Source organism: Gastrolobium bilobum, unplaced genomic scaffold (genome assembly GCF_033153095.1).
Source record: "Gastrolobium bilobum isolate Gb01-03AN ecotype WA unplaced genomic scaffold, APGP_CSIRO_Gbil_v1 utg66970, whole genome shotgun sequence".
Lineage (NCBI taxonomy): Eukaryota > Viridiplantae > Streptophyta > Magnoliopsida > Fabales > Fabaceae > Gastrolobium > Gastrolobium bilobum.
In genome coordinates this window covers 3879-13386 of record NW_026898529.1, presented here as the reverse complement: position 1 = coordinate 13386, position 9508 = coordinate 3879, and positions in this window count along the sequence as shown.

Here is a 9508-nt window from a genome sequence, read left to right as displayed (position 1 = left end):
TAGAATATCTAACCAGATATAGAGTCACCAACATCTCAACAACTCTGAACAGCCAAGGGCACAAGATGAGGATCACATCCCAACAGAAAGGGAGTTGGATCCTATCACAATTGGGGGAGCTCATAAGGCCCAAGCCTAGGAAGGTAATCATATAAATAAGAGCTTAAAGACCCCAGGTAAATTCATTCAACCTATTTACTAATACTGCCCACACTTGCACACACCCACCCTTTGGCTATAAGCCTATTGCTTGTACGCAGTAATTGGGACCTCGGCTATAAGCCTAGTATACAGTTGATATACATTATCTCTGAGCGCATACCAATTGGTATAGCAATACGGTCTATCCAGGACCTAACATTGGCGCTGTCTGTGGGAACGATAAATTTCAACCCTCATTCCACGATGACGAACACCCGTTCGACATCTAGCACCGCCCAAATGCCGCCGCATCAATCTCAGCCTCAGCCTTATGGCATGCCTCAACACCAATCTGCATTGGAACAACTCCAATTGGACGCGAACCCAGTGCTGGTAGAGATGCAGGTCGGCGAGGTCGGCACTCGGGGACCAACCCCCAGAACCCAGCTCAATACGACAGCGGCCTCAGTTCACCCACCTCCACAAAGTGAGCCACCGCGAGACGTGACCACGATGGCCATGAATGCAATCCTTCAAAAGCTGCAAGAGATGGAGAATAGATTCCTGACCCAACAACGACTAGATGCCCAAAGAATGGCGACATTCGAGGCCGAACTGAGAAATCGCAACGTGGAAGGCCAACCCAGAGGAACCGGTCAGGTCACAAACGACGGACCTCGGCATTAGAATGTTGAAGGCGTCTGATAAACCCTTGGTTCATTAGGTTTTTAAGCATGAATTAATATCAAATTGTGTGATTAAATGGATGGAAAAGAGGTTAATGTCCTGGAAATCTCTCAAATACAAGTTCTGAAGCTTATGTTGAAAATTTACATTGTTTTGTAGGGAAATGAAGCTCAAGAAGCAAAAGAGAGAAGGAAGAAGATTCTGAAGAATGGGAAAATTCTAAGTGTTGGGCGCTAAAACGCCCAAAGTCAAGAGTTTTAGCGCCCTGCTACAAAATGAAGCCAAAAAGTGCTGGTGCTGAGCGCTAAAACGGCCAAGTCAAGCGTTTTAGCGCTCTGATGTGCAAAAAGGTTCTGGTCGTGAGCGCTAAAACGCCCAAATGAAACATTTTAGCGCCCAAGACAGTTGAAAGCAGTTGGGCATCCGTCAAAGTTGGACGCTAAAACGCCCATAAGTGAACGTTTTAGCGCCCAAGTCAGTTTTCAGTTGTAATTTGTAAACTATAAAAAGACAAGGGGCCTTCATACTCTGGCACACAATCCAATCCTATCATATCTCATTCTGAATTTTCCCATCACACTAGGAGAAGGGAGATCAGATCAGGTCTTTCATAGATCTGATCTGACTCCTCATTTTCTCTGACTTTCCAAATTCTTAGGACTTAGTATTGTAATAGTTAGTGTACTTTCATGTAATTGTACTTGAAGATTGAAGACTCAACTATCATGACAATGGAGTTTGATCTTTCTTCTTCTTCTCTTGTTATTATTTGTATTATGTCTGAGTAGAGTCCTTTGTAGTCTGATTCAATGGAACTCAAGTTTGAATTTATGAATGGTTAATTAGATGTTGCGGATCTAGCAAGTGTACTAGTCGTACAAGTAATAAAATGATGAGTAAAGATCGTTCCCACGAGGATTTGTGTCAAGCACTGACTAACCATATGTACTTGAGTTGAATCAAACAAAAGTTCATAGATTGCATAGATTTCTTGTCACCAGAAACTACACTGAATTGAATTAAAACTTGATAAATAAATAAAATGTAAATTATAATGTAAACAAGTAGTCAGATGTCATTTTCCCTCAAACATGAATTTATAGATGAACCAATTTCCATTATGAATTATCTACTAGTGATGTTGATCAACCTTTTTCTTATCATCTCAAGATGTAATCCCTTACTACCCTGATAGACACATTAATGAGAAACCCCAATCCCTTGGTGATTTCTTTCTTAATACATGCATTAATTGCTAAGGTCTTAAGAACACATCAGAATCCTAGCATCAATCCCTTGACTACTAGAACACTGATGATGAAGTTGTCAAAAATAGAGAAACAATGTAAACATGTCTGTTCTACACTATTCCTCAACATGAAGAATTAGTCAAGACAACTTCATACAATCACATAATAGATAAACAAAACATCTAATTAACCATTCATAAATTCAAACTTGAGTTCCATTGAATCAGACTACAAAAGACTCAACTATCATGACAATGAAGTTTGATCTTTCTTCTTCTTCTCTTGTTATTATTTGTATTATGTCTGAGTAGAGTCCTTTGTAGTCTGATTCAATGGAACTCAAGTTTGAATTTACGAATGGTTAATTAGATGTTTTGTTTATCTATTATGTGATTGTATGAAGTTGTCTTGATTAATTCTTCATGTTGAGGAATAGTGTAGAACAGATATGTTTACATTGTTTCTCTATTTTTGACAACTTCATCATCAGTGTTCTAGTAGTCAAGGGATTGATGCTAGGATTCTGATGTGTTCTTAAGACATTAGCAATTAATGCATGTATTAAGAAAGGAATCACCAAGGGATTGGGGTTTCTGATTAATGTGTCTATCAGGGTAGTAAGGGATTACATCTTGAGATGATAAGAAAAAGGTTGATCAACATCACTAGTAGATAATTCATAATGGAAATTGGTTCATCTATAAATTCATGTTTGAGGGAAAATGACATCTGACTACTTGTTTACATTATAATTTACATTTTATTTATTTATCAAGTTTTAATTCAATTCAGTGTAGTTTCTGGTGACAAGAAATCTATGCAATCTATGAACTTTTGTTTGATTCAACTCAAGTACATATGGTTAGTCAGTGCTTGACACAAATCCTCGTGGGAACGATCTTTACTCATCATTTTATTACTTGTACGACTAGTACACTTGCTAGATCCGCAACAAGTTTTTGGCGCCGTTGCCTGGGATTTGTTATTCAACATTGACAGACACCATTAATATTTGAGATTGAATTATTTTTTTTTCAGCAATTTATATTTATGTGTTCTTTCTGGTCCAAAGCGCTAAAACGTTTAGACGTGACCGTTTTAGCGCAAGGCTACGCACATCAATGTGCACTTGTCTCTGGAGACAAGCGCTAAAACGCTTGATATCAACGTTTTAGCGCTGGTCCACTCATATGATTTACATGTTTCTGGGTAGTTTTCTCTTAGTTTTATTTTGCTAATAGTTTAGTTTTGTAATTCAGTTTAGTACATTGAGATAATTACTGTTTTGACTGATTCACATTGCGATAGTACTGATGCTATTGGGTTATGTATAATGTGTTTCAGTGATCAATTGCTGTTTTTAGATTCAAATTAGTTGTTGGGGACAACAACATTTAAATCTGGGAATTGGGTGTGATTGAATGACATGCAAACTTCAAGGAGATGTCACACAAATTGATGAGCCAAAACAGGGAAATATCTCAATCTTTTTCTTTTCTAAGTTTTCTGTGTGATTTAGATTTTAGCTGTAATATTGAATTTGGATTTTAGTTTTGATATGGAATTTCATGAGGATTTGACTGATCAAATTAAAGGATACAATCTTATACCTTGCATGTTGAGCATAAATGAAATGATTGCTTGACTCATTCAATGTGTAAGAGTAGAAAGATTAGTTTTGATGCACATAGAGGAAGTCAAGCATGCACTCTGAACTGTGAGAAATTGAGCCTATACAGAAAAATTTTTGTTCAGAGAGCACTTCATTGCATGAGTAACTCTAGAACTTGCCTTGTTTCTTGCTTGAAATGGTTGATGATGTGTAGGGTAGAGGCATTTCCTTAGTCAAATGGTCAACCTTTAAGTTCCCATTGCATGAAACACTTGAGCCTAGCCTGTTGTCTATCAAGCCAAGAACCACATTTATTCCAATCCTTCAGATTAAAAGTTTCATATAAGTGATAAGGGATGGAGTGTTCTGTGGGGAGGAAAGTGTTTTTGCAATAAGTGAATGCAAGGTGTTGGAAACATAAGAAAGAAAGAAGGAAAAGAAAGAAAAGGTTGTGAAACACAAAGTGTTTGGAAGAGACAGAGGGAAGTATTAAAGACACAAAGTGTTTGAAAGAAAAAGAAAAAGAAAATTGTTAAAGACACAAAGTGTTAGGAAGAAAAGAACAAGGAATGAAAAGAAAGAAAGTTGAGGGAATTAGGAAGAAATTGAGTAATTACTATGAATTCCCTCTTATCTGAATCTGATTCATTTGATCTGACCTTCCCCTTTCACAGAAATCCTTACCTCTAGTCAAGCCACACACCAAGCCTCATTGCTTATCATACCAAAACCTTTTTTGATCTACCTTATGGATCATTGTTACTATGAATAGTGAGAAGATGGGCAAGCTTATAGCAGTTTGAGTGCAGTGAAGAGTGAGTGATAAGTACACCCTTAAACACTACAGTGCAAGAGAGTCAAATTCTCATAATTTTTGAGAAGTTCCTAGTGAGAGGGTGTTGTTGTTTGGAAGTCTCTGTATATCATCTCTACTGATCTGTTGAAAAGTCACAAATGATGTTGGGCAAATCATAGGAAATAAGAGATTGCATGGTTATAAGCTTGTATCATAAAATGTTGATCTTTTGTTAATTGAAGTTCATCCTCATGAATTTCATTTGTAAAGAATCTCAATTTCTTCTCTGTTTTTAATTCATTGCTGAGGACAACAATGTTCAAATCTGGGAATTGTGATAAACCCTTGGTTCATCAGGTTTTTAAGCATGAATTAATATCAAATTGTGTGATTAAATGGATGGAAAAGAGGTTAATGTCCTGGAAATCTCTCAAATACAACTTCTGAAGCTTATGTTGAAAATTTACATTGTTTTGTAGGGAAATGAAGCTCAAGAAGCAAAAGAGAGAAGGAAGAAGATTCTGAAGAATGGGAAAATTCTAAGTGTTGGGCGCTAAAACGCCCAAAGTCAAGAGTTTTAGCGCCCTGCTGCAAAATGAAGCCAAAAAGTGCTGGTGCTGAGCGCTAAAACGGCCAAGTCAAGCGTTTTAGCGCTCTGATGTGCAAAAAGGTTCTGGTCGTGAGCGCTAAAACGCCCAAATCGAACATTTTAGCGCCCAAGACAGTTGGAAGCAGTTGGGCATCCGTCAAAGTTGGACGCTAAAACGCCCATAAATGAACGTTTTAGCGCCCAAGTCAGTTTTCAGTTGTAATTTGTAAACTATAAAAAGACAAGGGGCCTTCATACTCTGACACACAATCCAATCCTATCATATCTCATTCTGACTTTTCCCATCACACTAGGAGAAGGGAGATCAGATCAGGTCTTTCATAGATCTGATCTGACTCCTCATTTTCTCTGACTTTCCAAATTCTTAGGACTTAGTATTGTAATAGTTAGTATACTTTCATGTAATTGTATTTGAAGATTGAAGACTCAACTATCATGACAATGGAGTTTGATCTTTCTTCGTCTTCTCTTGTTATTATTTGTATTATGTCTGAGTAGAGTCCTTTGTAGTCTGATTCAATGGAACTCAAGTTTGTGTCAATGCTTGACACAAATCCTCGTGGGAACGATCTTTACTCATCATTTTATTACTTGAAAGACTAGTACACTTGCTAAACGTCCAACAGCGTCCAACATCATGTTAGTATTTGGGTGTCCTAGAGACAATCTTATGATTAAATAAGGACATAGACGTAGACCTTTTTAATATTGTCGAAAATAAATAAAAGCACTCCTTATCTTGTTTCATAATTCTATCTCGATATTAATATTAATATATTATAAATAACTTGATAAACCCCGTGAAATAAAATAGGTATCTCTTGAGTATCTGTGATGAGATCACAATCATGAGGATTCAAGAATACCGGATGTTTATTCCTAATTTTATGTTCCTAGTCTAGAGATACTGAGAATGGGGTCAGTGATCTCGGGTAAGACTAGCACGACTTATCTACTTGTATATGGATACAAGGTATAGACCTCATGTGCTACAGATATGGAGATGTCTTAGCTAAAGTCGTGGGTGGACCTATAAGGGTATAGCTCGCACTAAACAGACCCACAAAGAGACTCTATGAGGAACTCTCACAGAGAGTATCATTAGAGGAGTCTCTTTATATTTGGGTATGTCTTTCCTAAGACCAGAAGTTATTACCTAGACTGTGTTCTAGAAGGCATGCTTTGATTGTGCACCTCGTCTGCCTGAAACATGGAGACTCATAGGTATACTGTTGGGCTTGTCCTGAAAGAACACAGGGCTAGGGTGATAAGGTGAAGGAATTCGTGAAATCTCTGTGAGAGATTAGGTTATCTGTCAACCGGAGAAATCGGGATGACATTTACAGGGACTCGGGAATCTATGCATAGTAAAAGAGATCATGAGATGATCTGCCTTTAGAGTCTGTAAATTGAAGATTCCCTATTTCGAATAAAGCTTACCCTAAATCGCAGGGGTTGATACGCTTCCTTACCCTAGGTTTTATGGGAAGGTAACCGAGACGAAAACAAATATGTGTAATAGGATGATCAAGTCACTAATCTAACTAGTTCTGGGGCAACAAAGCATTGCTAGTGCTCTGTGTTGTCATTAGATGGGTTGTGGGCTTATTGGGTCCAAGCCCATTTATGTCAGTAGCTATGTTGGACCTAATGGGTCACACACTAACACCTAATTGTCTAGATGCTCTAGCATTAATGGTATTGGGCCTAACAATTGTTATTAACCCAAGAAGTAGTTTGGAACTCCACAGATAGGGTGGAGGGCGCATGGATCTAAGTAATGGGCTTGGATAGTCCAAAACATTACTAATTAATTTAATTAGTTAAATTAATTATCAAATGTTTAAATTTTGAATTTTGAATTTGAAATTTGAAATTTGAATTTTGAAATTTGAATTTTGAATTTGAATTTTGAAATTCAAATTTTGAATTTTGAATTTGAAATTTGAAATTTGAATTTGAAAATTTGAATTTTGAATTTGAATTTTGAAATTTGAAATTTGAATTTTGAATTTTGAAATTTGAATTTGAATTTAAAATTTAAGTGTTTGAAAGTTTGAATTCAAATGTTTGAAATTCGAATTTGAATTAGCTATGAAAAGTTGTTTCATAACAAAAGGATAAGATGAGATCTTGTTGGAACATATCAAGAGGAAATCTTTTGGACATAATCTAAGAAGATTTGGGGTGCTGATTTGGCTGTTGGTTAGTCATCAGAATCAGCTCCAGAAGATACGATCTGTTGGGAGAATATTTGAGTGATTTGATTCAAGTTTGAATGCAACTACTCAAATGTATCTGGTCATTATTTAGGCTATATGGGGCGCACCATATAGCTGAATATATGATGATATATGATCAAATATTTGATTAGGCTTTGAACCTAATATCATAAAGATATGATAGGATGTTGTTGGCAAGATTTGATAAGATTTGATGTGCAACAAATCCTCTTGTTTCTCCTTGTTGGTGCGCCCTTTTGAAGGGATTTTGAGGATCAAAAATCTGATTGCATCATGAATCTCTTGATCACTACTTGCCTAATAGTATATATGTTCCTCCTAGTGTAATAACCCAAAAATCTTGTACTCGATATTAGCCTAATGAAATGAAACGAAAAGGGATCAAGTCCATATTCAGTGAACGAGTAGCTTTGAATAAGCAACATTAATCCTAAGTTAGAACCCACTTTAAATAAGATAATTAATAACTTAGCCCAATGTGGTTTAAAGCCCAAATAAAGTTAAAGCCCAACCTACTTAAGAATATAACTAAGTTAAAGGATTTAAGCCCAAAGCAATGCAAGCCCACTTTATAAGAAATGGCCCAATTAGTATCTAGACAAAGATCCAAGCCCACACCACTTAGCCTTGACCCAATTACTAATGGTCCCACACTTATTAACTTAATGGGCCCAGACACTCACCAAGCCCAACCCAATTCAAGAATAAACCCTAGGTGAGGTGGCAACACGTGATTGGACAATTTGAATGAAGATTTCACCCTCCTCACATGTCCACTTCGACCTAGCAAAGAGAAAAGGGGATGAGATTGCTCTCCCCACCTTAGGCGCACTCATAACAAGGAAAAGGAAGCTTCCTTCTTACACACTCAAGCCATGCATGACACAAGTCTTTCCATCTCCCAAGTAACACATCAAGGGAACATAAACCAAGATTCCCTTCATAAAAGTAGGCTCACTTTCCATCTTCCCTAGGCGCACAAGTCTTCCCCAATGCATGATTAAAAAGGTGAAGCCACCTTTTCTCCATCTCCCTAGGCGCAATAATTAGCATAAAAAGGGAAGACTTGTTCTTACACACCTTATGATGAGTGTGACATACTCAAGGTGATTCCCAAACCCCATGCATTGGGAAGTCCCAAAGACACTATATCCTAGAATGCAATTATGGAAAGCTAAAAGACAAAAGGCCCTACACATTAACCAACATTTCTTCAATGATGATTAAAGCAATTAACATTGGTACACGCAAAGACCTCTCTCCTTCCCATGCGCCCCACTCCCCAAATTAATGATGACTCTCCCTAACCAAGGCATGACATGCAAGGACTCTCTTCCCCATGCGCCTCACTCCCCAAAATAATGATGACTCTCCCTAACCAAGGCATGACATGCAAGAACTCTCCTCCCTATACGCATCACTTCCAAGTGATTAATGATGAGTTGGTTTCTAGGTAAGAAATGCAAGAGTCCCTCCCATGCGTATGACACTTGAACAAGGTGGGAGATTTGCTAACCCACACACTCAACCTAGACTTAACCCTTCCCCTTCCTAGGTGTGATGATTAGAGGACTTAGACAAAATAAAAGACCCAAGCCAACCGCACGCACTCCCTCACACTCTCAAGATTAGCAAGGAACAAAAGGAAAACAAAGACACTATCTCTCTCCCTCTCAAAGGCTTCGGCCTTCTCCCCAAGGAACAAGCACCCACAAGAAAAACCAACCCCTCTTCCTCCCATCTAAGGCTTCGGCCATTCACATGTTAAGGGTAAGGGAACATCAAAAATAGTTTCTAGCCTCCTTCATCGTCTAACTCGTGAAGGTGGACACTTAGAAGAACTCGTGAAACTTAGAAGCAGGAGTGACATATCGGTGGAAGAATCACCATCAAACATCATCCTTGAGGTAAGGTCCCTTAGACTCCATGTTTAAGTTATGATCTCCCTCTTAAATATTTTCGTGTTATAAAGGCTAAAGGAATACAAACCTTCTTCCCTCATTCAATTCTTAAGGACTAAAAGAAAGGAAAACCTTGTGGGATTTACATGTTAACCGAAATGTTAGAATGCTAGGCATAAACTATGTTGTTAAAATCATTTTCTAAGACCTACATCCTAAAGGGGCCGAACCTATATGTGAGTTATAAACCAAGTGAGTTTTTAGAATC